The sequence below is a fragment of the Grammomys surdaster genome, unplaced genomic scaffold (genome assembly GCF_004785775.1).
Source record: "Grammomys surdaster isolate TR1022 unplaced genomic scaffold, NIH_TR_1.0 325, whole genome shotgun sequence".
In the NCBI taxonomy this organism is placed as follows: domain Eukaryota; kingdom Metazoa; phylum Chordata; class Mammalia; order Rodentia; family Muridae; genus Grammomys; species Grammomys surdaster.
In genome coordinates this window covers 1,971,706-1,994,991 of record NW_021604744.1, presented here as the reverse complement: position 1 = coordinate 1,994,991, position 23,286 = coordinate 1,971,706, and positions in this window count along the sequence as shown.

Sequence of the window (23,286 nt, the reverse complement as noted above, 5' to 3'; positions counted from 1 at the left end):
GACCATTCTGCCCTCCATGCAGGCCCAGTAAGAGAATGAGACTCTAATGCTTAAATTATCCAAAAGTTTATATATTTGGTAATGATCAATAACAAGATTCCCATACAATCAGAAGTGTAACCCAATACCCAACCTAGATATACCAACTACCTTTGACTGCTACAGACACATGAACATCCGCCTCCATCTCCTCTCTCTCCTCTCCTAGCTCCTCCTCTTCCTTTTCCTCCTCCTCTCCTTACTCCTCCTCTTCCTCTTCCTCTCCTTACTCTTCCCACATTAGCTTCTCCTACACGCAGGTCTCAGCAGTGAGCCATAGGTACTCATTTTACCAAAGCAATGCAACAATGATGTTGTGACAGAAGACTTGGGCTAGATCCCTATTGCCTAGGTTTGATGAAAAACTGCCTGTAATTTAGTTTATCTATCTCTCTTTGGTGACCTCAGAGGTTCAACACTGATTGTTCCACTCAATCTCCATGGGTTTTCCACTCCTTGTATGTCATTTAGGAAATCTATATTCTAAATCCAAGTTGACAAGAATAATTCACTGATCCAAAATATCCATTGAAAATCTACTTCCCAAGCCTCACAAATGATTGTTCTCCTCCAAAACATACAGTGCAAAGGAGAGTATATAAATATAAATGCATCTTTCAGAACTGTCCTGAATTCTCATCTCTAAGTGAGGATTCTACTTCTCAGTGCATAAAATATGTCTCACTACCCTTTTGGAGATAGCATTTGCTGATCCTAAGTTGCAGGGGCTAGGTTGACATAGAATACTCAGGACTATACAAACAGATACATTTTAAGTGGTTGTTTTAGTTTGAGTTTTATTGCTGTGAAGAGACAAAATGATCAGGGCAACTCTTATAAAGGAAAACATTTAATTGTGGCTGATTCCAGAGGTTTAGTTTATTACCATCATGGCAGGAAACATGGCATTGTGCAGGTAGAAATGGTGCTGGAGGATCTGAGAGTTCTACATCTTTACCTGCAGAAAACAGGAGGACTGTGTCACTGGACATAGCTTGAGCATAGGAAACTCCAAAGCCTGCCTGCACAGTGACACATCTCCTCCAACAAGGTCGCACCTCCTAATAGTGCCTACCCATAGCATTCAAACACATGAGTTTTATGGGAGCCATACCTATTCGAACCACCACAGAATTCATCTAAGATTACACTGGCAAACTATATGATTCAATTTAAAAGGATCCTCTTATTTTTACAATAGCAACTATGTGGTGCTATATAATTATTAGAGCTCAAGTATATCTGATATATGAGATCTCATTCCAGGAATTTACTTATGTAAAGCTGTTTCATTGAGGGTTTAGTCTTAAGTGGACATGTACTTCATTTTTAGTTAACTATTTCATAATCTTGGAACAATCCCAAGATAGATTTGTTCACCCATATGTCTTTTGGGGTAGTATGTATTCACAGTGTGCACAAAGTTCAAAATTCCATATCAACAATTTTAGATGGAAAAAAACACAATTCACAGCTATAAGACCTCCCCCACCTCTCTCCCTCCCTTTTTCCTCCCCTCCCCAACCTACCCACACCACAGACATCATCACAGACTTTATCCCGGGATTCTTTAAGTGACCAGTGTCAGTTCCCAGCTTCTGGCAATCTTCCTGCCTCTCCATTCCTGAGGCTGAGATTTAAAGCATGTTCCACCCTGCCAGCTCCGGACATACAGCTCCTTTCAAAGCAGCTTCCGTGGTTTGAACAGATGAAACCTTGTGTTCCCAGCCATTGTTTTAGTGGGTCATTTTGTGGTATATAATGTATTTCTAAGCAAATGCTCTATACTTAAAAAAAAAAAAATCACTTGACACTTACTGACTTCACCTTCCCAACTGTTGTCTAGAGATAAAAAGAAAAGCATCAAAGAATCTAAGAGCACAGGATCTTTGAAGATTGATTCTTGTGATAAAGTAACTACTCAGTACAATCATTAGACCTTTATTCAGAATGTAGTTAGAGTTTCTCTTACCAGGAACATGCCTTAGCAAGAAGAAATATCACAGCATTTTCTGGAAAAGTAGAGCAACCCAAACTCTGCCTGTTGTCTTACAGCCATACAGGTGCCTTAGCACAGACCTGTAAATACATACCACATGTACAGACTTTTAATCTCTATTTTTTTTCTGTAGTTCTACACCCATGATCCTTTGTAACTAACTTCCTGTGGAACCATGGACAGCTAAGGACTGGTACATTTCATGTTTCTTCCCGTACTTCCCGTCTATACTCTCTCTGTGTAAGTAGCTACATCAGAAGTGTGGACAATGCTGATGGCCCCAACACGCATCTGTGTGAGATACGTGTTCAATGCACTATGCATGTTGGGAACCAGCTGTGCTTCCACATCCTCCATTTCCTCCCTCTCAGGGTGTCCAGACACTGTTGCACACCAGCCTGAAAGGGTGAAGCAGGGCCCAGAATGCATGGGTCTGCAGGATCCCAGTCCACCTGGTAGTGTGTACGGGTAAGGACGGCCTTCTCCAAGGATTTTAACAAAACAGATCTTTAAAAGATCTTAACTTGTGAGCATACCTTTATTGGGGTGGGCTCGTACTCATACCTGTTGTTCAGGGTGAACCAGGGCTATATAAGAACTCGGAGAGTGTGAAAGGTTCTTCTTAGGGTGAGGTTTCTTTACTGGAGTTTAAAGTTCTGTGAATGCCTCATATGTATGGAGAGACATTCCAGGAACCCCAGGTACTTGCTGGGTGGATTATAATCAGGAAAGAAGAAGTTGGACTTGTAGATTTGCCAAGGGCTACAAGACCTTCCTCAGGTCAGGGGTGTGGGTGGTCCAGCTCCTCAGACAAGATCCAAGAAAGGGAAGCCCTGCTGCTAAAGGGAGTCCTCCATTTTTGCACCAAGCTCAGAGGAGATATCCAGACATGGTAGACTTCGACCTTAATTAGCAGGGATTCCCTCACATCTGTACATGGACAGCATGTCTAAAAACAAGCTACAAAAGTGACAGAGCAGAAACCTCAAAGGCATTTGGTCATATGCATAGTTGAAAATGTCTAGGACATATTTAATTGAATGTTACTACTCTAATTTCTGTAAGGATAATTCCACATTTTGCCCACTCAAAACAAGTTTCGTGCAAATGCTCCCAAGAAACAATTCACACATCCTTAAGTGAAAGCGCTTCCTCTCATATGCAGTCTGTGACAAACAGTAATAATGGATAATCTCCAATGAATTCACCAATGGATTTTTACGTGAAAAAAAAAATGACACAAACTTGAACATCTTCCCCAAACAGTGTAGAAATGGTTTCCCCCACGTCATCCCCAGAGTCAAAGGATCCAGAAAGTTCTCTAAACTCAGAGGCTTTTTCTATTAGCTGACTCAGCTCTGTGGAGATACCGAAGGGTTTGGTGGACAAGTGAGGAGAGGAAAGTACTGCGTGAACATGAAGTACTCTTTATGTAGGAAACAGGTATGAACGTCGGTGTGTGTGAACACGCACTAATCAGTTAGCCATACAATCCCTTCGACAGGTAGGAGTGTAGCGGCTGGTGTTCCTTTGCTAATCCTGTTGGGGGGCTGGGAGGACCTGTTCACAGTGTCCTGCCAGCAGGCTAAAGGAAGCCTGCCCCCAGCTGGATTTGATTGACGATAAAGAATTGCTGTACAGCCAATGGCTGGGCAAAGGGAGACGGGGCGGGACCCTTAGAGTTACAAGGTCTAAGACGCAGAAGGAAGAGGGAGAGAATCACCATGACCCATAGAGAGGTGGAGCAGATTTAGAGCTGCAGAGGGAAGATCCTCCAAAATGTAGGAGTAAAGGAAAAGCGCCCCGCTACCCACAAGGAAGGGCTGCCCAGAAGCATCCTGGGTAGCAAAGACCAATGGGCTTCACAGAAGGTAACAGCACAGCAAAGTTAAAGTAGATTTAGGTGTTGAGGGAAGGGCATGCTAGCCAAGGGAGGCTTAGGAGTGCCCAACCACTGAGCTAGTAAGGCATGTTACAAATAAGCTAATGTGTATGTATGTTTCTTTTGTGAATCCAAAAATAGTTTGTGGGTGGGTGCACGCGTGAGACCTGCCAGTAGCCAAAGGGGTGTAGCAAAAACTCCCCTACATATGAACGCTGGTGTGTGCCTGAACACCAAATCAGGGTTAGCCATTCAGTCCCTTTGCATCCAGTAATTCCACTCAGGAAGGCTGGGATCCACAGCCAGAATCCCTTTCATAACCTTAAATAAGAATGTGTATTGGAAAACTCACCTGCACAGCACAAACTAGCTCTGCTCCTGACCGTCTGGTGATACCAGTCCTCATGTGTTTACTGTACACACCAAACCTGCTAAGCTGCTACGCAGATATTCAAGAGTCTGAGGATTTGGTGATACAATTATTTGCACAACTCAGTACTGTCCTTTAGAAAATCCACTTGGGGGTATAAAATGAATTTGTCAAAGTGAATTGGACTACTCAGTATCACCGGGAAAACATAAATTGGTGTAGCTTTAAAGCTCAGATAATAGCAGATCACTGGAGGAGGGGACTTAAGGGAGAGGGGCAAATCCTTGCACTGTCCATAACCCTCATAGAATGTAAAAAGCCCAGATTTCAACATCAAGTGATGTTCTAAAAAACACTGATCAAAATATAAGTCTGTCCCGCCATTTACATACACCATTTAAATACACTAAGACGCACAGCCCTGGATGGTGGGAGTCCAGAGGGACAAACGACAACACATGACTGCTGGACTTAAACTAACAGCCTGTGTACAATCAAATCGAATGGATTCTTTTTAAAGTTTGGAGAAATCTAGTTATATTTTTTATGTGTGTATTGAATTTCCAGAGCTAGTAGACTGTAAACCCAGATCCCAGCCTTAGGTCTTACTGAAATATGGCCAGGAAATTTTCCCAGGGCCAGGACAGGAGGACGTTCTTACAGGCACTAGGTCCACACTTCCCCCATCCACAGGCCACCCAGTGGAATGACATGATTTATCTTAAACTTTTTCTTTTTCTTTTTTTTTTTATAAATATTTATTTATTTATTTATTTATTTAATGCATATGAGTATACCATCATTGTTATCTTCAAACACACTAGAAGAGGGCATCAGACCCCATTACAGACGGTTGTGAGCTACCATGTGGTTGCTGGGAAGTGAACTCAGGACCTCTGGAAGAGCAGTCGGTGCTCTTAACCGCTGAGCCATCTCTCCAGCCCTTTAACTTTTTCTTATGCCCAGAATAAGAATCAAGCAATGCTGTTAGTTTGCTTTTCACTTTAGGTGATATTGCTAAAAGTAAGATCCAGTTGTTCCGGCTCCACAGTGAGGAGAGCTTGTACATCTCTGTCATGCAGGCACCGCTCAGGCTGTGGGCCTCAGCAAAGCTTGTGCCAAGGGAAGCCTGTATCAGGTCCACACTAAAGATACATTTTCTTCTACCACAAAAAGTCACAGGTGGTCTGGCATTTTATGGCTGCTGAGTGTTTAATATTACTGCATTGTGTTGTTTTAGACTCCACATGCATCAGACTAGAAAATTCTATTTCAATAATTCTCCCCATTATTTGATGAAGGTCTCAGATTTCCTCTCTCCTTAATACCAAACCAGGAAAGTTATGTAAAAGCAGAGGGCAGATGTTCAGTCCCATAATACTACTGAGTAGCAGTCATATGCTAAGAAATATTTTAAATATTCCAAAGCCATTATTTCCTGTATTCCTCTCATAATTGAACCAATTAATCTGTTCTAGATCTAATTTGTAGTTGAGGCAACTCTCAGAATGGTTAACAGGCTAGCACAATAGAGTCTGGATCATAACTCAGGCAGCCTTACTGCCAACCGCAGATCAGAACAGCCAGCCCTGTGGCTCGTCTCCCTCCCGTAGTATCTATTGCCGAGGAAACCTGTGTGGAGTAATTCTCCCATCATGCTCTCCTTTCTTCATTTCCTTACCAGAGCTATTGTCTCTCCTCTTGGGTTTGTTCTTTTATTTTGAGAGCAAAGGGATAAATTTCATGACATTGTTATCATTGAAGCTACCTGCTACCTTTCTGTCCATACAATGTACCACAGCATACATTTATATTCAGATACATGGATCAAGAGAATCCCTACCAATCATATTTAAAAATGTTTAACTTTGAGGAAAAAAATTTTCTATGTAAGGCCCAACTCCTGAAACAACAAACCACCACTTATCCCCCTAATGTACAATTAATGATGGCCCTGGCTACCCTAAACATATTTAACATCTACAAAACCTCCAGATAACCCCCTATTTCCCTCCATTGGCACACACCAAAGCTAGCTCCCCCTATCCTGGTACAACGGCGAGATCCTTTAGATGGAATTTGGAAGGGACCAGACCCCCTCCTTACAACTGGGAGGGGTTTTGCTTGTGTCTTTCCACAGGACCAACCCAAGCCTATCTGGGTCCCTGCCAGAAATGTCCAACACCACCCCACTGACCAAGAAGATGGCCCACCTCTCACTGACAGATCAAGAACCAAGGAAGAGGAGGAGAAGGCAGAGGAAACACCATGCCCAGAGGAGCAACAGGATCTCCTGGGAGGACATTCATGACCTAATGACAGCTGCCCAGGCCATGTGCCCTCCACAAGCCCCCCTCTCCTCCATTCTTTTGGCAGTTTTCGTCATCCTTCACGCTAACTCTGCTACCGCCCAGCCGCTCCCTAGCCTTCCCAACACATACCACTGGAGATTCTGTGCTAGGAAAACCTACAACGGACACAACAAGGTTATAGGAACCCAGGACTGCCCACTTGAAGGATGTCGAACCAGAATTGAGATCCCCTACACCCTGAATCCATCTCCACTATCCCCAGCCCTTTTCTCTGCTTCCCTTACTGAAACACAGGTGAATGTCTCCAGGACGTCTCCACATATGGAGGTTGCAGATATTGGAGCTACAGAATGGAATCCACCAGCCATGGTGGCACCATGCTCACTAACCTTAAAACTCATTTTCAGCTTTCCATCAATGATCCCTGGAATGAACGTTGGTGAACTGGAGTCATGGGTAAACTTTACCCCAGTGGCTATGCTAGATACCCCATAGCTGACCTACACGTCTCCCGTGAACTTGTCCCTGCCCCCAAATCAGCCTTTACTCATGCTAATATTATCCAACAGGAAAACCAGTCTCAAGAAGAACTATAAGCTACCCTCTCCTGGCTACAGTACATTCAATATACAGCAGACCTCCTTCCCTTAACAACCCACCCCAATTCTTCCCAGTGCTTTTTCTGTGCCTCTCTTTCCCGACCATTATTAACAGCCATTCCCATTAACTTTTCCCTTTACAACCTCCATGGACACCTGCCCACAAGGAAAACACAGGATATTCCTCTCTTTGACCTACCCCCACCTCTTTGCCTTGTAGGGCCCTCCTCAAAACCCCATCTCACATGTGCCCATGACATCACCATCACCAAATCAGTATGTGTTAGCCCTCCTGCCCTCCTCTGGTACAAAGGCACTACAGGTGGCTGTATCAGCCCTCATTTTCAGGGCTCCTGAGCCCCTGTGATTGTTGTCTCCAGGTTTATCTCTATGAACCCGAAGAACTTGCCTTGCAGATGGGAGGAAGCCGAAAGAAGAGAGAGATCTTCATCCCTCTGCTCATTGGACTAGGCCTTGCTGTTTCGATTGGGGCTACTGGAACTGCTGGAGCAGCCCTTGTCCAAACACAACATCTGGCCGGCGACTTCCAAGACAAGCTTGACCAGGCAATGGCCTCTACTACAGACAGCCTTGAATCCCTTCAACACCAGATAACCTCTTTAGCAGGAGTGGCTCTCCAAAACCGGAGGGCCCTGAACTTGTTGACTGGTGAATATGGGGGAACTTGTGTTTTGCTGGGGGAAAAATGTTGCTTCTATGTCAATGAATCTGGGCTGGTAGAACAAAATGTACAAATGCTCAAGGAGCTCCAGGGGAACCTCTGGACACGCTATGCTCCCAACACCCCTACCCCTTGGTACTCTAACCCCTTGATGGCCTGGATTCTTCCCCTCCTTGGCCCCATACTAGCCACTGGAGCCTTGCTTCTCTAGGCACCCTGCCTCATTCAGTTTCTAAAACAACAGATGAGTAACATTGCAAAAGTGACTACCAATCAGGTCTTGGCTCAGTATCAAACTGTTCCCAACATAGGAGACACTTATTCTGATGACACCTCTCCTTTATAAAAGAACAGAGAGGGAATTGTAGGGCAGTGAACTATGACAAAAAGCTGGATGCCTGGTAGAATGAGCTTTAGAACCCCGGAACCCTGGATAACCACTGGGACGGAAGGCGTTCAAGCTCTTCCTAGGCCTCTGGCTCTCTCAGCTTCAGCCCTCCACAGTCCTTCCCACAGAGAGGCCCATGGTCATCAGACACATAGGAGTAGTGCCATCATGCAGATGAGGCATTCCCAAGCTCTCAGACCAAGCCAATAGGGGTTACCTGCTGCCAGACCTTAACCCACCCCAAAACTGTATATATGAGCAGAACTCAAAAGTAAAGGTGTGTGAGATTCTTCCTGTTGTCTGAGAGCTTCTGTCTCAGTTCCTCCCCTCTTTGCCAGCCAGCCAGTGCCTCACTGGGGCTCTTCAAAGAGCTGTAACACTTTTCAAAGAGCTGTAACACTTTTCCCCTCTCCGCTGTGGAGACGTGGTCTGCAGCAGAGGCAACAGCGGACTCTCCCTGTCTGCACTCCTTGCTGCCGCCGTTTGCACCCTGTCCTCAGCCAAGTCAGAGATCCTCGTGGGACCCCATCTGGAGACGGACCTGCACATGGATCAATAGGATCCCTACCAATCATATTTAACAATGTTTAACTTTGAGGGGAAAAACTCTCTATGTAAGGTCACAAGCTCCCAAAACTTACAGTCCTCCTGAATCAACCAGAAATGTGGTAGAATTACTGGCACATACCACTGTGCCTGATTGTTTTTCTTCATTTTTGATTGTGTTCTCTAAAGGGGTGCACAGCAGAAGAGAATTTTCACTAGTTCTTGCTTAATAAGTGGGGACAATATACTTGCCAAAAGAGGAGAAATGTTTACGTGTTTTTATAGTAAGGGCTGGTGAATGGGCAGCCTTTCCTGCGAGAGAATGAATACATAAGTACGTACACACAGTTAGACATGACCAAAACCTCGATAAACAGGGGAAGATAATGCTTCTTCCTTCTCTGGCCTCTTCTAAGCTCCAAAGGACCTTAAAGCAGCAGGAATTGATGTAAGACAGAGACTTAAAGGTACAAAGCCAAATGAAAAAATAGGCAAATGGCGAGAACCCATATCATTTCTGCCTCATTGTGCTGAGAAATAGCAAACTATAAAAAAAAATCTAAGGCAAAATAAAAACTCAGCACTGGATTGCTTGTGTACAATTTTCATCTATGGACTGGAATTCTCCAGATTTTTTTTTTTGGGGGGGTTGGTTTTTCGAGATAGGGTTTCTCTGTGTAGCCCTGGCTGTCCTGGAACTCACTCTGTAGACCAGGCTGGCCTCGAACTCTTGAACTCAGAAATCCACCTACTTCTGCCTCCCAAGTGCTGGGATTAAAGGCGTGCGCCACCACCGCCCGGCCCCAGATTTCTACTAAAATGAAGCAACTCATCATAGACACGCCCCGACCTGCAACTCATCATAGACACGTGCAGATCTGCAACTCATCACAGACACACGCAGATCCGCAGCTCATCACAGACACGCCCCGACCCGCAACTCATCACAGACACGCGCAGATCCGCAACTCATCATAGACACCCCCCGACCCGCAACTCATCATAGACACGCCCCGACCCGCAACTCATCATAGACACGTGCAGATCCGCAACTCATCACAGACACGCGCAGATCCGCAATTCATCACAGACACGCGCAGATCCGCAATTCATCATAGACACGCCCCGACCTGCAACTCATCATAGACACGCCCCGACCCACAACTCATCACAGACACGCGCAGATCCGCAACTCATCACAGACACTCACAGATTCCGTTTACAGACTGAGAAAAGGCCTGTGGCTACAGCACTCAGGCCTCTGTGGCACAGCTACTCAAAGGATTGTCGATATTCATTTTATATACGTAAATATACAAACAGAAAATACCAGTTGTCAGGGCGCCATCTGCTGGACGATGCATAAGAAAGTAGTTCAGGTTCTACTAATCTCTTCAAATGTAGTGTCATCTTCCTTTTCAAGTTCATCTTCCTTTTGAACTAAGCTTCAGGCTGCCAAAAATATAATTAATATTTAACGTCCCTATGAGAAAGCAATAATAACATAAAAGCTAAATGTGTGATTAAGCACAATAAAACTACTAATTAAATTAAGCATCTTGTCATAAAGCAAATTTGCAACTTGTGTTCCTAAAGAATGCCTCTTTTGTACAAAACAAAGGCACATTAAGAACACTGATTATGCTCACTCCCTAGACTCAGTTACCCAAGAACCACTCTACTGCCCTATCTCCCCCCACCTCACTGACAGCCCTGTGGATAGGTCCCTGCCCCCAATTCCAGCAGACTCCAGCTGCTCAGGCACCAGCCTCAGCAGTCAGAAGAACTAACAGACATTATGACTCAAATAGACCTAACAGTCATCTACACAACATTTCACCTAAACACAGAAGAACACACCTTCTGCCCAGCACCTCATGCAACCTTCTCCAAAACTGACCATATACTTGGTCACAAAGAAAATCTCAACAGATACAAGAAAGTTAAAGTAATCCCCTGTGTCATTTCAGACAACCATGGATTAAAGCCTGACTTCAACAACAGAAGGCCTACAGACTCGTGAAAAATGAACAACTCTGTACTGAATGATCACTGGATCAAGGAAGAAATAAAGAAATTAAAGACTTCCTAGAGATCCATGAAAACGAAGACGCAGCATATCCAAACTTGTGCGACACAATGAAAGCAGTGCTGAGAGGAAAGTTCATAGGACAAAGTGACTCCATGAAGAAATTAGCGAGACCTCAAACTAGCGACTTAACCGCACACCTGAAAGCTCTAAAACAAAAGGAAGCAAACACTCCCCAGAGGAGTAGATGCCAGGAAACAATCAAACTCAGGGATGATGTAGCATCTATTGGGATATTGTTGGATTTTGAAGTAGATCAATTCCCAGCTTTCTGAAAAACCACCACACTGATTTCCATAGTTGTTGTATAAGTTTTCACTCCCATCAGCAAAGGAGGAGGAGTGCTCCCCTTGCTCCACATCCTCACCAGCATGAGCTGTCACTGTGTTATTGATCTTAGCCAGTCTGACAAGTCTAAGACTGAATCTCAAAGAAGTTTTGATTTGTCCTTTGTAGGCATACTTTGGGGCTACTTTATTGGGTTCTTTTATCTATCACCTTTCACTACCCCAATCCCTTCAAACCCCACAACACTAGGTTGGTGAAAAAGAAGATTAGAGAGGAAAGGGGGCATAGGTCTCTTTAGACTACTTCCTGCTGATTAGGGCATTGAGTTTCTTGGGGCAAATCAGACCTTTGTCATTAAACTATCTCCAGCCAGCAGTCCAGCAGCCCAGCAGTCCAGCGGCCCAGTGGTCCAGCGGCCCAGCAGTCCAGCGGTCCAGTGGTCCAGTGGTCCAGCAATCCAGCGGTCCAGTGGTCCAGCGGTCCAGCGGTCCAGCAGTCCAGCAATCCAGCAGTCCAGCAGTCTAGCAATCCAGCAGTCCAGCAATAGCAAAAGCAGCAACAAGAACCAGCAGCAGCAGCCTCCACAGGCTCTCTTGGGTCTCTCGAATTTATCCTCTCTCAAGAGTCCCCCGAATTCCAAATGTAAATGATTTTTCAGTTGGCAAAAAATCACAGTCCTCTTAGAGTAAAAGACAATCATAGTTAATGGCTGTGGACAACCTGAAGCAGCTCCATATCCCACAGCTAAGATTTAAACAAAAACATATTCCCATAACTGGGTTTTTTAAGAAACTCACATTCTCACTATAGCCTTTCCTTGATGACTAAGGATGCTGAACATTGTCTTAAGTGTTTCTTTTTCTTTCTCCCTTCCTTCCTTTCTTCTTTCTTTCCTTCCTTCCTTTCTTCCTTCCTTCCTTCCTTTCTTCTTTCCTTCCTTTCTTGCTTGCTTGCTTTCAGTTTGAGTTTCCCCTATAGAGAATCTTCTGTTTAGATCTGTACCCTATTTTCAATTGAATTATTTGTTTTGATACATATTTTCTTGATTTCCTTACATACTTTGGATATTATCCCTCTGTCAGATGTGGAGTTGATAAAAATTGTTTCCATTCTGTGGGCTGCCATTTTATCTGCACAGTGCTGTCCTTTGCCTTACAGAGCTTTGCAGTTTCATGTGGTCCCATTTATTAAGATTGTTGATCTTAGTGCCTGTGCTAATGGTGGTGTGTTCAGAAGGATGTTTCCTGTGCCAAGGCATTAAAGGCTATTCCCTATTTTCACTTCTTTAAGGTTTAGTATATCTGGGTTTATCTTAAGATCATTAATCCATTTGGAGTTGAGTTTTCTGCAGAGTGATAGGTATGAATCTATTTATATTTTTGTACGTGCAGACATCCAGTTTGATTAATACCATTTGTTGTCAGTTGTGTCTTTTTTCCAGTGTGTATTTTTAGTTTCTTAATAAGAAATCAGTGTGCATAGGTGTGAGGATTTATGTTTGGGCTTTCAATTCCATTCCATTGGTTGGCATGTCTATTTTTATGTCACGTTCATGATGTTTTTATTACTGTGGCTTTGTATGACAACTTGGAATATGGAAAGATAATACCTCTGAAAGTTTTATATTATTATTCAGGATTGTTTTAGCTATCCTGGGTTTTGTGGGTTGTGTTTCCCCCTCCATATCAAGCATCCAACCCAGTTACAAAGTCTTTCACCTACACTCCATCCTGCCTGCAAGACATGCTATGGCAATGCAGGCACAAAGTTTGTGGGAGTGACCATCTGTGCTGGAATGAATATGTTTGGCCCAGGGAGTGGAACTATTAGGAAGCATGTGGCCTTGTTGGAGGAAGTGTGTCCAGTCCAACTGTACAATTAAGTGAGACCCTTAGGCCCTATGGAGAGGACTGAGATGTTCGAGAAAATAAGGAAGCACAGCAAGTCAAGAAGTCTGATCAAGCTGGCAAAGATTTTATAGTTCACACAGGTTATATACTCTGAAAACAGAATATGGGGAGGGGTAGGAAAGGAAAGAGGGCTTTGCAGGTGGAGGAAGCTAGCTGCAGCTGTGGGGTCTAGCTAAGTTATACCTGTTGTTCTCACAAAGCCTTGCCATTACCAGGGGTTCTAAAAACATCTACCTAGCAGGATGTTGGCTAAATCTAAAGATCCGGAGGAAGGGTTACTAAGGTGGGTTGCTATGAGGCCTTGTTTAAAGTTCTGAGAACTGACAAGTGAATCATGGAAGGTAAGCAGAAAGAAAAATAGTAGATAGGAGAGCCAAGGATGAATGTTTTCCAAGAGTAAGGCCTTGCCATGGCTTCCCACAGAAGTGTGTCACTGTGGGTGTGGTCTTTAAGACCCTCATCCTAGCTGCCTGGAAGCCAGTCTTCTTCTAGCTTCTTCAGAGCAAGATGCAGAACTCTCAGCTCCTCCAGCTATATGCCTACATAAACGTTGCCATGCTTCCCACCATAATGATAATAGACTGAACCTCTGAACCTGTGAGTAGACCCCAACTAAACGTTTTCCTTTGTAAGAGTTGTTGTGGTCATGGTGTCTCTTCACAGCAATGAAACCCTACCTCAGACAACCCCCATAGATTCGTGTATTTTAATCCTTGTCCCACAGGGAGTGGCACTATTAGAATGTATGGCCTTGTTGGAGTAGGTGTGGCCCAATCGGAGGAAGTGTGTCGCTGTGGAGGGAGGTTTTGAGATCTCTTCCACTCAAGCTACACACAGCATGGCTCACCATCCCCTTGGCTGCCTGCAGATCCAGATGTAGAACTCTCTGCACCAAGTAAGCCTGCTTGGCACCATACTTCCCACCATGATGATGGACTAAACCTCTGAACTGTAAGCCAGCCCCGATTAAATGTTGTCCTTTGTAAGGGTTGCCATGGTCATGTTGCCTCTTTACAGCAATGGAAACCCTAACTAAGAGAACAACTCTGTGTGTTTAACATTCCCGGTGCTTATCTGTGGACAGGACAACCTCCATGCCTCCGACATTGTACACCAGCCCAACCTCCTCAGTCCACCTAATGCATTGCCAACCGCTAGTCCCAACTTTCCTTCATATTCTTTCTTCTACTCCAACTTCTGTACAAATCAGACACAAAACTAGTAAAAGAAATTACATGCATAGATATCATCACAGTAAGAGAGACAAAATGAAAAATAAAGCCAGTATCTCCTTGGGAAACCTGCCATCCCTGTAGAAATGTTTGCCTTGAGAATTATCTAGATGAACCCCGGCATATGGAATTTAAATTTAGCAATCATAAACTTCCTCAAAGAATTTAAGGAGCTTAGAAAAGACACAAAAAACAGCTCCAAGAACTTAAGAAACAATTTAAGGGAAATGTAAAGGCCCAGGTCATACCAAACACGAGGAAATGATAGTCCAGGACTTGGAAGCAGAAATCAGTACAGAGTCGGAAACATTGAAGAGGACTGGAGCTGAGATGAAGATACAATTTTTAAAAAAAGACAAAACAAAAAAGATTTCTAAAAATCTTAAAGGAAAGCTTTACAAGTAGAATACATCAAGCAGTGAAGCCAAAAATAGAGGAACGGTACATGGAGGATGTGAGGTGTGTGGGACACGACTAAAAACCAAAACTTAGAATTATAGGCATAGATGAAGAAGAATCCCAAATGAAAGGAAGAGACTAGATATTCAACAGATCATAGGAAAAAAATTCCCAAATGAAGGCAAGACATACCCATATAGATACAAGATGCACATAGGACAACAAATAGTCAGGATGGAAAAAAAGATTGGCGCAGACTATCAAGATTAAAACATTCAGTATTTATAATACTGAGCATTGAAGGCTGCAAGAGAAAAAAATACAAATCACATATAAAACACCCTTTGGGAAAACATACAGCTTCTCAATGGAACTTTGAAAGTCAAAAGAGCCTATAGCAATGCATTCCACATTGTAAAAGGCCATGAATAGCTTAGACTAATATATCTAGTAAAACTTCTACCATATTTGAAAGAGAAAGAAAAACTTCTCATGACATAAACAGCCTAAAAAAAAACTTCAATCAAAATGTAAAAGAATACAGAAAGCAAAATATTGGACAGAATGAAGAAATGAACACAGCCAAGAGAATGTAGAAAGAAATATGAAGCCAAAATACCTAAAGAACAAAATACCTCAGAAAACATAAGTGACAACAGCCAACCCAACAACAGAACTGTAACAATGTACATATACATCTTAATAGTAAATGTAAAGTTAATGACCTCAGTTCTCCAGTCATAAAGGACAGGCGACTGGATCAAGAAACACACACTATATGTTATTGACTATAAGAAACACATCTAAGCTTTAAAAATAGTATCAGCTAAGAGTACAAGGATGGAGAAAAGTACTCCAATCAAATAGAACCAGAAAGCTAGAAAGTGTCTTTATCCTAACATCTGACAAAATAGACATCAAACTAAAACTCATTAGAAAATATAAAAAGGAACGCTCCATTCTAATCAATGTAACAGTTAACTCAGAATGCATTACTAGCCTACACTTCAATGTGGCAGGATACAGAATCAACTTGCACACATCAATAGCTTTTCTATACAACAACTTACATATAAAGAAAGAGATTGTGAAGTATTTTTATTAACTATAGACTCAAAGAAAGAAATATATCTAAGAATAAATCTAACCACAGAAGTAAAGAACCTCTACAACCAAAACTTTAAGCCACCAAAGAAAGAGCTAGAGAGAGTAGAGAATAGACAGAAATCCGTGGTCAGGGATTGGTAGATTTAAGACTATGGAAGTGACTGTCCTATTGGAAGCTATTTGCAGATTCAACACAATTCAAATCAAAATCCCCATCTCATTCTTTACAAAAATAGAAAAGTACTAACCTAAGATTCATATACAACCATAAAAGACCCAGTGTATCCAAGACAATCCTGAGCAAAAAGAACAGGGCTGGATGGATTACAATTCCTGATCTTACAGCGCCACTGTAAGCAAGACAATATGCGACAGGCACAAAAACAGACAAATAGACCAAAAATCAGAGACCCAAATGTGAGTACATATGAGTTCAGACATTTGATATTTGACAAAGATGCCAAAAATATGTGCTAGAAAAAATATAGGCTAGAAAAATAAAAACATATACAAAAATGGTGCTGAAAAATGAATATCCACATGCAGAAAAATGAAATTAGATTTAAATCTGTTACACAAAAGCTAACTTCAATTGGATTAAAAACATAAATGTGAAACCTGACACACTGAAAAAGACAGAAGAAAACATAGTACCCTACCTAATACAGATACAGGAAAAACACTTTCTGATAGGATTCCATCTGCCCAAGAATCAAGGCCAACATTCGAGAAGAGAGACTTAATAAAACTAAAAAGCTTCTGAATAGGTAAGGAAACTCACCTGGGTGAAAAGGAAGGCCACAGAATAGGGGGAATATTTACTAACTGGCAGAGGATTAGCATCCGGACTATATAAACAATGAATGACAAATTACCCCTTCAAGGCCTCTCTTTTTCTGAAGAGAAACAGAAGAGGAGTAGATGGGAAGGGGGTGGAAGGCTGTGGAGGGAAGACTGGAAGGAGAGGAGGGAGTGGCACCTGAGATTGGTATGTAAATTAAATAAATAAATTAATTATTTTTTAAAATTACTCATTCACAAAATAGGCCTGGTACTTGTAACAGAGTTCTCAAAAGAAGGAAAACATGACTAAGAAATAACTCAAGGACATCAGGTCTGGGCCCGAGCACAGAGAAGATCCCAGGCAGCAGCTCTGTATCCAACCTCACAAAACCCAGAGGAAGAGGGTCTCCCAGAAGCTCTAACCCGGGCTGTATCTCAGGTAAAAATGAATCACCCGTGATGTCTACTGTTAGAAGTTCTAATCTAGATGCTAGCCTCCGAACTTATACTACTTAGACCTTTGACGGGCCATTGACAAGAACATCAAACAGCTAGAGATTGACATCACTAATCTGAAGAAATCCCTCGTTTTGCTGTCTGAAGAGACCTCCAAAAATTGCAAAGGACTTTATTGGACTTGATTTACTATATTACAATAGATAAGGCTGTGTACAGCTCTTGACTGTGTACAACCCTTAAAGAAGAATGTTGTCTTTACACAGACAAGACAGGGATGGTTAAAGAGAGCATGAAAAAAGTCAGAGAAGGCCCTGAGAAAAGACAGAGAGAGAAAGAGAAAGATGAGAGCTGGTACAAGAATTGGTTTTCAACCTCTCCATGGTTGTCAACCCTACTTCCACCCATCTTGGGACCATTAATTGGGTTATTTTTGCTTACTTGTTTTGGTCCCTGGGCCTTAAATAGGCTTACTAACTTTGTGAAACAACAGATAAATAATTTGGTAGCAAAACCTATTCAGATACATTATCATGTTAACTATGGAGGACCACGAGATGAGGTTGTTACTCTATCCAGGGTGTTCCCAAAACCCATCTCTGCCCAACCTAAAAGAGGGGACTTCCGCCCCTAGACCAAGCAGAGAGGGGCCACCCAGAACCCCCTCTGACTGGCGATCTGAATTCTTGCTTAGGCTGCGAGGCTAAGCACTGCAAGGGAATATAAATAAAAGTTAAAAATATCTCTCTGGGTTCCCTGAGGGTCAAGCCTGACTGCATAGGGGTTGTTGTCAAAAGTATCCCCTCTCCAGGAAAAAGACATCGAGGTGGGTATGGCCCTCATGCTTCACTGGACAACGACAGGGGGACCGGAGCCATTACAATGTCCCCTTCAATTACTGTAGGTCAGGCCTCTATCCCCACCTTCGCAAGATTAGAATCACCACAGCCCTTCTATACTTAGAGAAGGGAGGAGATGTCAGGGGCAGCCCTGCTTATACACTGAAGGCCTAAAATCAGCCATAGGCCTAAAATCAGCAATAGGCCTGTCATACATGTATACTAACACCAAGTCTTGGGTCTCTGTGGAAAAACATTGAAACAGATGGCTATAAGCTATTGTAAACAGGCAGCTTTTGTGGAAATTTGCCAGCCTGAGTAGTCATAGACCTTGTAAATAGGTAGCCTTGGCAGATACCAACTTAGATAAGGACAAGTGAGTCATAGGCAGAGTCATAGTGACCTGTCCCCTGAACCTTCACCCAGCCGATACCCTGTTCTGAACAATATCTGTACTCCCCCTGAACATCCACACTCCGGTGTCATCCCCTTCCCCACGTCCTGCCTTTTTGTGTTTGTAACCCCTGTGTGAATAAGAAAAGATTACGATTTGATTTAAAAAATAAATAAAAAGAAATTTAAAAAAAAGAAATAACTCAAGAAATAATAATGTTCATCATTAGGGAGACACAAATGCAAATCAAAGATCTCAAGATTTCATCTTACTCTAGTCAGAAATCAGTTAACAATCTACAACAAATACTAGAGGGAATGTGAAGAATACTCACTAACTGTGGTTAGAATTGCAAAGTGGTCCAGCTACTCATGTGAATGCCAGAGAACAGTCTCAGGTGTCATTTCTCGGGTGCTATCCATCTAATGTTTTAATTTTTTATTAAATTTTTATTTATGTTGCACAAGAGTGGTGTACACAGGACAGCACTTGGTGGAAGTCAGAATACAATTTCCAAAGCTGGTTCTTTCTGGCATGTATGTCTCAGGGATTAATCCCAGGGCAGAGAACACCTTTTACCCACTGGGCCATCTTTCTCACCATCTTAGTTTTTCAGGCATGTGGGGGTGGGGTGTGTCTGGGTGTATCTGGGTATGTCTGGGCGTGTCTGGGTGTTTCTTTTGTGTGCATGTGCACTTGCATGAGGATGACTACAGAGGTTAGGAGGCTTCAGATCCTCTGGAGCTGGAGTTAGAGGCTGTGGAGATGGATGCTAGAACTAAAGTCAGTTCCTTAGAAGGAACACCAATGTCTCTTAACTGCTGAGCCGTCCTTCCTGTCCCTTCCTCTGGTTTTTGAGACAAGATTGTTCAGTGGTGTGGAATTCATTGAATAAGCCAGGCTGGCAGGTCAGGGAGACCCAGGGACCTGCCTGTCTTTACCTCCTCAGCCTCAGATCACAAACCAACGACACACACAAGAAGGGATTTGTTTCTAAAAACAAACAAGCAAAACGTGGACTCTGGAGTCCTCATACTTGCAAGGCAGTCGGTTTACCTGATGAGCCTTCTCCCTGTTAACTGCCAGCAACTGTATCATAACGGCTCTGTACCTGCCTCCTAGAGCACATCAGATGGAGTATGCTCAGTTTCTAAAATGAGTCTAAACTATTTCCAATGCAGATGCTCCAGCCTGTCCTTCCATCACTGGCCATCTTCATTAATACTTCTGATGGAATTCGATATGGTCCAGCTTCTGGTTTTGATTATTCTAGTAGATGTCATGGTATTTCTCTGTAGTTTTAATTTGCTAACAACATTCCTTAAAAAGTCAAGACTATCTCACATGTTCATTGGCCATTTGTCCTCTTTGTTACTCTTGCTGCTGTTCAGGGTATTGGCCCAATGCTTCGCACATCCAGTGCTCTCCCACTGAGCTACATGCTGCATGCTCCTCCCTTTTCCTTTTTTTTTTTTTTACAGGACTTATTTTCTATTATTTTACCCTGCTCTTCATCCCCATGTGGTGTGTGTGTGTGTGTGTGTGTGTGTGTGTGTGTGTGTGTGTAAGTACCTACAAAGGCCAGCAGAGGGCATCAGAGCCCCTGGAACTGCCTAAATGAGGGCTGAGAATCAAATCTGAGTCCTCTCCAAGATCATCTTTAATCACTAAGCCGTCTCTCCAGTCCCTTCCTCCTTTTCTTGAAGTGTTTGTTCTAGCCCAACTTTTAGGGGAAGGATAAGGGCACGGGTTTCAGAGATTACTCAAGGACAGAGTCCCAGTCTAGAGTTTAGTTCTTTAACCATACAATTGACTGGACAATAACTCTCCTAGCAATCTGTATTCCATCACACTCCATGACACTCTATCAATATGACTGTCAAAGGGAGCAAGAGATATGGCTCACCATTTATAGGCACTAGCTGCCCCTCCAGAGGACCTACATTTGGCTTTCAGCATCCACACTGTGGCTCACAACTGTCTGTAACTCCAGTTTCAGGACCTCCAAAGCCCTCATCTGGCCTCTGTGGGCACTAGAGTGCACACGGTATATAGATATGCATGCAGGCAAAATACTCATACTCACACATGTTGCAGTAAAACTCCAACCCAAGAAGCCCTGATCAATAAAATCACAACTCAATTATTATAAATACAAACTACACGCCTACATTGGGCAGATTCACCGCTACAGTACTCTATCCTACATCCATGAGGTCCCTTATCACTTGTGGCTTTTCCAGGCCACGTGCATCTCCTCCATTGTCCTTCCACCTTCTTCCTCGTAGTCCTCCTCCTCTCTCCCCAAAACTCTTTGCTCTACCTCCCCTTCTACTGCCCAGAAACCTACTCTAGCCTTTATTCTACAAATTAATGTGAGCAGAAGGTTCACAAGTCACCTGCATACTCATTCACTCCTCATCTTCAGCCCCTTCCAAGAAAGCGGAATTACCATCAAAATACAAGACCAGGGGTATCCACAACACTCCGCCCTTTCTGTTCAATTAAAAGATTCTTTTATCTCAGATATGAATTAAGCACAACTATTACCATTTTGTGATTTACAAAGTGCAAGATAGACATAACACCCAGTCCATCATTTTGCCAACTAAATAGAACCTCTGTCATCTAGTCTAACTAAAAGACTTTAGTTCTCCACCTGACTATATCTTGGGTTTAGAATGACTGTCATCTGATAAACCATCCTCTCAAATCTGTTATCTCAGAATAAATAGCCTGGGTTGGCTATGAGACTATAAGTCTTACAAAACTAGAATGACTGAATTAACTAAAAATATGGGAAGGACAAAGCATAGCTTCTAAAATTTACCCAATATATATAGACCACCTGGATAGTCCTTATACTTCAAAATGTTGGAGCATCTGATCTTCAGCCTTCTGGCCCAGGATCATCTGACAGACCTAGTAATGTAAAATTTCTAAGGGCTGATTTCCCTGTCTAGACAGAGATTATCAGTTGACTATTCTGCATAATGTATCCTATTTCTGGACAGTATTGTCTGTAGATGAAACGAGGCCATTTTTGCCTCGTGTCTGTCTCGACACTACTGGAGTAACTCCAAAGATGTTCTATTTCTTCTTAAAATCCAATAAGGGGAAGCTGTCAGGAGCAGATAGGTCTCTAATCAAATGATCTTTAATAAAAAAAAATGTCTATACCATCAATTCTGTGGACTTCTGACGTTTTTGAAAACCAACTATCTATGTAAAGCAATCTGGGCTGTTTCCGTTAATTACTCTCAGCTATTTCTAATTTAAATCTAGAAAACACCATATCAATAAACTCAGAGCCATGAATTTGCTATTAGGCCCTTAACTCACATTGCTTAATCATCTAAAAACCGTTTATAACAGTTATAGAACGACTGGGTCTAAGCCTTGTATTCTTATATTTTTGGTTTTGAGCCTAGCCTTTGACAGCTGAGCCATCTCTCCAGCCTCTAAGCCTTAAATTCTTAAAGTTGTTATGTAGGCACAATGCCTATATGATCATAACAATATTAATCCCAATTTTATATCAATAAGAAATTAATACCAATGAAAACTTTAAATTTGTACAAAGTAAATTCTGTACCAATGTAAGAGATTATAACTTCAACTTTGTATCAATTATAAAGATTTCTACCAATGTAAAATATACCTATGTAATATTTTGCTTGAGAGTAAATCTGCTAACCTATCCCTATTTGTCTAGTTCTATGATTTCAATGACATTACTACTCCGCCCTTTCTTTTCTACTCCCCTTCTTTTTACCTAAGAAGGAAGGATAGAGGACAGGAAAGGTAGAAATTCCTGAGTTTAAGCTCTCTAGTTCCCTCCCTGTCCAAAGCTACATTTGTAAAGTATCCTTTAAATGAATATATATATATATATTCTAAAATGAACAGAACCATCCTCCCTAACATAAGGAACTGGAATGATGATCTTTTTTGTCTGCTTCCGGCTGAATTGGGGTGAAGAATTCCCATCTGGGGGCCTAAAGGGAAGTAGGAAAATTGGCTTAGTTAAAGGAGAGCTAGCTGGCATCATTTGTCTTGCAGTCACTATGTGCTGAGAAAGTTCATTGTTTAGCTGACACCCTGACTGTGACAGTCAGAAAGCCTGGACAGGCAAGCTAGCTGTTCTAGAGAGGTTCTGGAAGCAAGTCTTTAAAAGAAGCAGCTTCGATGTGGTTGAAACAGAGTCAAGCAGGAAGCTGGAATGGAAAGTCCCCGAATCTCAACATCCCAGAGTGTGAATCTTTTCAGGGATGTCTTCGTTCTTTCGTTCTTTCGTTCTTTCGTTTCTTTCTTTCTTTCTTTCTTTCTTTCTTTTTTTATCTTATAATATATAAAAGTTAAAAGCAACATGTAGTTCTGTAAAGACACTCACATGGAGTGTACAGGGTGCACAGATTGGTCAATGAAGATCAATAAAGAAACCTTTCTTTAGGTTAGTTTGATCATATAATCAAACTGTAATATAACTTTGTATACATGCCTTTGTATAAGATGTCATGTAATAATAAGTCATGAGGGGGCTGGAGAGATGGCTCAGTGGTTAAGAGCACTGACTGCACTTCCAGAGGTCCTGAGTTCAAATCCCAGCAACTACATGGTGGCTCACAATCATCTGTAATGAGATCTGATGCCCTCTTCTGGTGTGTCTGAAGACAGCTACAGTGTATTCACATATAATAAATAAATCAATCTAAAAAACTAATAATAAGTCATGAGAAATTAGTACACAATAAGTGTTCTTGGCTGTGTATAGACATTTTTGTCTCAGCCGGTTCCAGAGCTGTCTCCATATAGAGAGACATAAACATCACCACATATACATCACCTGTTTGGTTGATTGTGTTAGTCTCCCTTTTCCTCTGTGTTGCCAAGGTCTTCAGGGGGTCTCCCTTTGTCATGTCTGATTTTTATCAACTTGGAAGGAACTTAAAGCTTTTCTCTTCCTATGGAA